The 6,436-nt window shown below is 39.4% G+C and overlaps 1 non-coding gene across 1 annotated transcript; it reads left to right on the forward strand.

The window, feature by feature from the left end:
- Window positions 1–5,504: 5,504 nt before the first annotated feature.
- Window positions 5,505–5,566, forward strand: LOC123568141 (U7 small nuclear RNA). Its single transcript, XR_006691363.2, has one exon. It is a non-coding gene; the product is annotated as a U7 small nuclear RNA (small nuclear RNA).
- The last annotated feature ends 870 nt before the right edge of the window (window positions 5,567–6,436 follow it).

Here is a 6,436-nt window from a genome sequence, read left to right on the forward strand (position 1 = left end):
TAAAGGACAGGAAATGAAAAGGTTATTTTCTGCTTGGAAGGTCTTGTAAGAAGAACTTGGTAGTTTCACACACACAAAGGTACCCCAGTCATAATCACACCACCTAACAATGAACTAGCTGTTCAGAGCTCTTTTACATTCAAATGAGAAGATTCACGAACATCTCCAAAGCATTGCAAACCCCCAATCTCTTTTAAAAAGTAATTGTTTTCAAAACCCCTCCTTATGTTTCTCTAGCAAACAGCTGCACAAGATAAACAAAGTGAACAATCGTACAGTATAGATGCTCTGTGCAGAGCCTAAATAAAGCAAGCTACAAAATTGATGAATTCCTTCACAAACCTTTTCTAACACATAATGCAGGACAAGCGGAAATCAGACCATGTGTTACACCACAAGGTCCCTTAGCTGTGCAAATCATTAGAATTTGATCTTGATCCCAGGGTGTTTACAATTGTGTGATACCGTCTTTCCACCATGTTACTCAAACTATCCTTGTGTTATATACTTTGTATACTATGTCCGCTTTGACCACTCATGCAAGGTATAGCATGATAAATTGGAGGAATTTAATTGCAATTGGGTGTAATTGATTCAAAATTTTCTAATAAACTCAAATGAATGATAATTTCCTGATATATTCTTTCTTTTTAAAATCAGCAGTAAGAGAAGTATATTCCTAATACATTCTAAATGAGGCATGTTATTACAGCTGAATTATCACAAAAGACTTCCTTGCATGTAGTCATACTGGCTTGAAACAGCAAGGAATCTGTGGCTCACTAATAAATGCATGGTAATCACATGTTTTCTTATTTTCTAGATGACTTCATGGATTATTTAATTTTAAATGTACTCTACACTTAAAGGTGATTGAAAGCCAAATTCTGCAAGAATCTTGGAACAATTCACTCTGTAGTTAATGTTCTGTGGTTACTTATGGTGGGATGTTTAGAAATATCGGAGAAATCTAGAAAATGGGAAACCTTATTGAAACTGTAATTTCTCTTGGCTTGAAACAATCAAACTACAAAACTCAGTGCTGTTTGAGATAGTACTCATAAGCTAAAAGAGCCCTTCCTGGCTGGGCGTGGTGACTCACACCTGTAATCTCAGCACTTTAGGAGGCCGAGGTGGGCAGGTCACAAGGACAGCAGTTCGAGACCAGCCTAACCAACAGATGAAACCCCGTCTCCACTAAAAATACAAAAAAAATTACCCAGGCATGGTGGCACACGTCTATAATCCCAGCTACTCAGGAGGCTGAGGCAGGAGAATCGCTTGAACCTGGGAGACAGAGGTTGCAGTGAGCCAAGAGCGCACCACTGAACTCCAGCCTGGACAACAGAGTGAGGCTCTGAGACTCCGTTTCAAAACAAAAAAAAAGTCCTTCCCATCTTTTGTCACACACTTACTATTTTTCTTTCTCTTGTCATTCTTTTTTATTTTTTCATCTAGTTATTTCGCTTTTTATTGATTTTTTCCTCCTCTTGTGTCTATGTCTTAAGATCACCTGTCAGAGAATTCTCAAGCATGATAGTCTCCCTTGTGGCCATCTTCACTACACAACTCTCAATTCGAATCTTCTAGACCTGACTACAGTTTGGCACTACTGATGTAGCTTAAATACTAATGACAATTCTAGGTTCTTTGGCTTATTGAGCCTTCCAGGACAGTCTCAGTTATTCCAAGAAAATGCTCCAGTTAGTGCCTGTTTCCTCAGCCCAGTCCTGAAAAATTTGGACAGGAATGTACTGGAGAACCATTCCTATTTGAGCGCAGGGACTAGGTAGGAAGCAGTTCCCAATTACACTACATCTGAACTCACATTTTTGTAGGGCATGATATCATAGGCCTTTTACTGTGTAGACTGAGCGTCTACTATGTAACAGTTGCTTTTCGTACACCACATACAGAGCCCTGAACAAGACTGGCAATATTCCAATTTGCACGGAGCCCATGTTTGCACAGTGTAGGGATAGGGACAAAAACAGACAATAACTAATGAATAAGCAAGGTATTTCCTTCATAGACATAAATATTATCTAAACATAAAAGTAAGTGAGGAAACCGCGGTTGTAGATGGAGGCCCAAGTAGGGGTGCAAAGTTACTGTAGCTTGAGCAGTCAGGTAAGACATTTCTGGGGAGGAAAACTTGAGAGCTGTGCAAGAATAAATCCTGTGGTGATCTGGAATGAAAGGAAAGCATCCCAAGTAGATGGAATGGCTAATGGAAAAAGCCTTCAGACCAGTATGTTCTTGATGTGTGGGAGAAACAAATAGAAGCCCTGTGTGGCACAGCATAATGAGTAATGGGATCACAGAGGTGGGCACAGATTGCTGACAGGGTTTTAGGCTGTCGTCCTTTATGAGAATTCTGTGAATTTCCCATGAGAAGGTATTAAAGTGATTTAAGCAAGGAAGTCTTAAAAATAATCCCATTGTGTGGTGTGGATAGTATGGATGTAAGGGGCTAAGCATGAAAGTAGGCCAGTCATAAAAGACAACGTATTAGAAGATTCCATTTCCATGAACTATCTAGAATAGGCATATCTATACAGACAGAAAGTAGCTTAGTGGTTGATTGGGTCTGGGGGTGGGAACCGAAAGGGTTGGGAGGAAATGGGGAATCTGCTAATGGGTATGGAATTTGGAGAGGGAGGTGGTGAGAATGTCCTAAAATTAATTGTAGTGATTGTTGTACAACTCTGAGAATATACCAAAAATTATTAATTTTATACTCTCACAGGGTAAATTTTATGGTAAATGAATTGCATCTCAATGAAGCTGTTATTTGAAGAAAAAAAAAAAAAAACAGAAAGGAGAAAAAGAATGAAAACAGGAAGACCAGTTAGGAAGTGACTGCACTAGTCCAAGCACACCAGGGGGCTAGAAGCCAAGCCCTTGAACAAATACCCTCTTGGAGCAAACCCTACCTTGTCATAAGATGATCTTTAACCTGGTCTCTGCTTTACCATGCTACTTTAAGAAAGCCCGATATGCATTTTCTAGGGCAGCCATAACAAAGTACCACAGGCTGGGTGGTTTAAACCACGGAAATTTCTTTCCTCACAATTCTGGAAACAAGAAGTCTGAGATCAAGGCATCAGCAGAGCTGGTTTCTTCTGAGAGCCTTCTCATTGGCTTATCGATAGCTATCTCCTTGTGTCTTAAAATGATCTTCCTTCTGTACATCTTTGTCCTAATCTCCTTTTCTTATATTTAAGAACACCAGTCATCTTAGGACCCACTGTAAGGACCTCATTTTAGCCTAATTAACTCTTTAAAGGAACTGTCTCTAAATAGTCATGTTCTGAGGTACGAGGGATTAGGACTTCAACACATGAATTTTGAAGGGGCACAATTTAGCCCATAATACTACTGTATTAGGGCTTTCTAGAGTAACAGAACTAATAGGATATATATATATATATATATATATATATATATATATACATACACACACACACACACACACACACACACAAAGGGGAGTTTATTAAGTATTAACTTACACAATCACAAGGTCCCACAATAGGCTGCCTGCAAGCTTGAGGGGCAAGGAGAGTCAGTCTGAACCTCAAAACTGAGAATTGGAGTCTCATGTTCGAGGACAGGAAGCATCCAGCACGGGAGAAAGAGGTAGGCTGGGAGACTAAGCCAGTCTCAACTTTTCACGTTTTTCTGCCTGCTTTATATTCACTGGTACCTGATGAGTTGGTGCCCATCCAGATTAAGGGTGGGTCTGCCTGCCCCAGCCCATTGACGAAAATGTTAATCTCCTTTGGCAACACCCTCACAGATACACCCAGGATTAATACTTTGCATCCTTCAGTCCAATCAAGTTGACACTCAGTATTAATCATCACAACCACTCAACTTCTCCTGTACTAGGACTGCTAACTCAGAAACTGTCCATTCTACTGTAGCATCTAACGCTTCCAAATTTTAGATGATCATGCTGCTCAGGACCTCAGCTAGCAGCGATTAAAAGAGCTCACCAATCTCATTTGAGCCATGAGCTGTGGTCCACTTTTTTTTTCACATATCCTGGAAGACTTCCCAGCATATTTTGAATTTACAAAATAAACAAGGTAAAATATTAGGCTTCAAGAATTCATTAAATTATTCAACATGCATTTACTGTCTCTTATTCTATGATCCTTGAACTAGATGTCAGGGAATCAAATGGGCTATGTAATTAGACACATTGAGACACAATGTGCCCAGACAGAGAGGCAATAACTCCATTCTTTGCCTAGCAGAGCAGATAAAACTGTTGTGCTTGTGTGGGTGTCAATTTGGAGGAGAAATATAAACAACCAGCGCTATGTCCAGTAAGAGCCATAAAGACTGGCTGAATTAAATAGAATTAAATAGAATGTTTTCTTGGGTGGCATAGACTGCTAGCTGCCTCCAATATCCATTCTCCTCTTCTTTGGTAAGAAAACCATAACTTTAGTTGTACACATGGCTACCCAAAGAAAGACTACACTTCTCAGAGTCTCTTGTGACAAGTGTCACATTTCTTTTCTTTTTCTTTCTTTTTATTATTTTTTTTCTTGAGATGGGAGCCTCCCTCTGTCACCCAGGCTAGAGTGCAGTGGCGTGATCTCAGCTCACTGCAACCTCCGCCTCCCAGGTTTAAGCGATTCTCCTGCCTCAGGCTCCCGAGTAACTGAGACTACAGGTGCCGGCTACCACGCCTGGCTAATTTTTTTATTTTTAGTAGATACGGGGTTTCGCCATGTTAGCCAGGAGCGTCTCGATCCCCTGACCTCGTGATTCACCTGCCTTCTGTCACATTTCTATGCAACCACTGGAGAAATCAGTGTCAGCTAACACATATTGAGCTCTCACTAATTGCTAGTTACAATTCTAAGTATTTTACACTCTTATTTATTTATTATTTATTTATTTTAATAGAGATGAGGTCTAACTATGATCTTGAACACCTGGGCTCAAGCAGTCCTCCCACCTCAGCTTCCTAGAGTGTTGGAATTACAGGCGTGAGCCGCCACACCCATCCCTGACAGCTTTCTTAAGACAGGTTATATGTATGATTCATCTTTGCATTCTCACACACCCCGTGTGGTGCCTAGCAAACAGTAGTAGCAAACAAATTTATTTAAATAAATGGATTTACATATGTCTGGGATGCCTGCAATGTGACAAGCTCATTGAAGCCTACGAATAATTGCATCTTCCTCTTTAAACTGTTTTTTTTAATAGAAAAACTTCAATTTTGCCAATTATTCCCCATTTTAATTGTTAGTTTGAGCTCCTTCTTTCACATCCTCTAATTTTTCAACAAATTAGTATCGACATCTTGCAAAGTCTGATGATATCTTTTTAACTTTTTCTTCTTTTTTATATACAAGTCAAGTCTTCTGGGTTTTTTTTATTGTTAGTTTTCTATTATTCTATTTTAGTAGAGACTATGTATGTTATTTTAATTTTTACCATATATATTATATATATATGTCTCTGTGTGTATATATATATAGTGTTACAGCTCTTCTAAAATTTGTTTAGCAGGCTTTCCAATTTTTGCCAGAAAGCCCCCTAAAAAATAAAAAATAAATAAAAAAGAATATATATATATACACACACACACACACACACACACATATTTGAAGATCAAAAGAAACATGTAAATCCTTCTTTTCAGCATATACTGTAAATATTTGGCAGAGCATATCCCAATTGAAATTCTTACATGAATTCAATAGCTATTGACCATTATAAACCCAGGGAAATCATATTGTTCTATGTAGCTGGTTGTTAGAAAGGACCTAAGGAGAGCTTTAACTAAGAGGCCAGGGACATTACTATGTATTTGTCTATTTAACCTTGATTCAAGCAATAAGAGCATTGTGAACATTTCTATGGAAGCACAACCACCCAACATAAAGCCTAGTAAGATAATAATAAAAATCCTCATCCACCTCCTCAGGCCTCTTAACACCTGCCACCCAGTGAAGATTCCTGTGGTACTCGACTCCCAGCTCCCTCCTCACACACTTATTGTTACTTATGACGAGGTCCATGAATCACTCTAAAGATGCTGCCCACCCTTTAATAGCCTGCACAACCCTAAATTGTGCACAGCTGAGCCATCAGCAGCTAAGGAAGAGGTTCAAAGAATAGCTATTCATGGTGTAGCCACAAGATACAATGTGGAGACCAAAGGGCATCAAAAGAAAGACTCAAAGAGCAGAATGTTGGAGCGAGGCAGAGGCTTTTGAGAGAAAAGGAAACTTCGAGATGGCAGTTTGACAAGGGATTGAGACAAGTAAACCTGTTTACGTACACAGGGTGGCTGCCTTCAGTGGTCTCAGCAGGAAAAACTTGTGATGCTAAGGACATCACAAAGGACAGGTAATATTCTGATACATCTCTTAAGCACTCTGAAATCCTTGAAGTATCCAACTAG

This window comes from Macaca fascicularis, chromosome 12 (assembly GCF_037993035.2).
Source record: "Macaca fascicularis isolate 582-1 chromosome 12, T2T-MFA8v1.1".
NCBI lineage: Eukaryota > Metazoa > Chordata > Mammalia > Primates > Cercopithecidae > Macaca > Macaca fascicularis.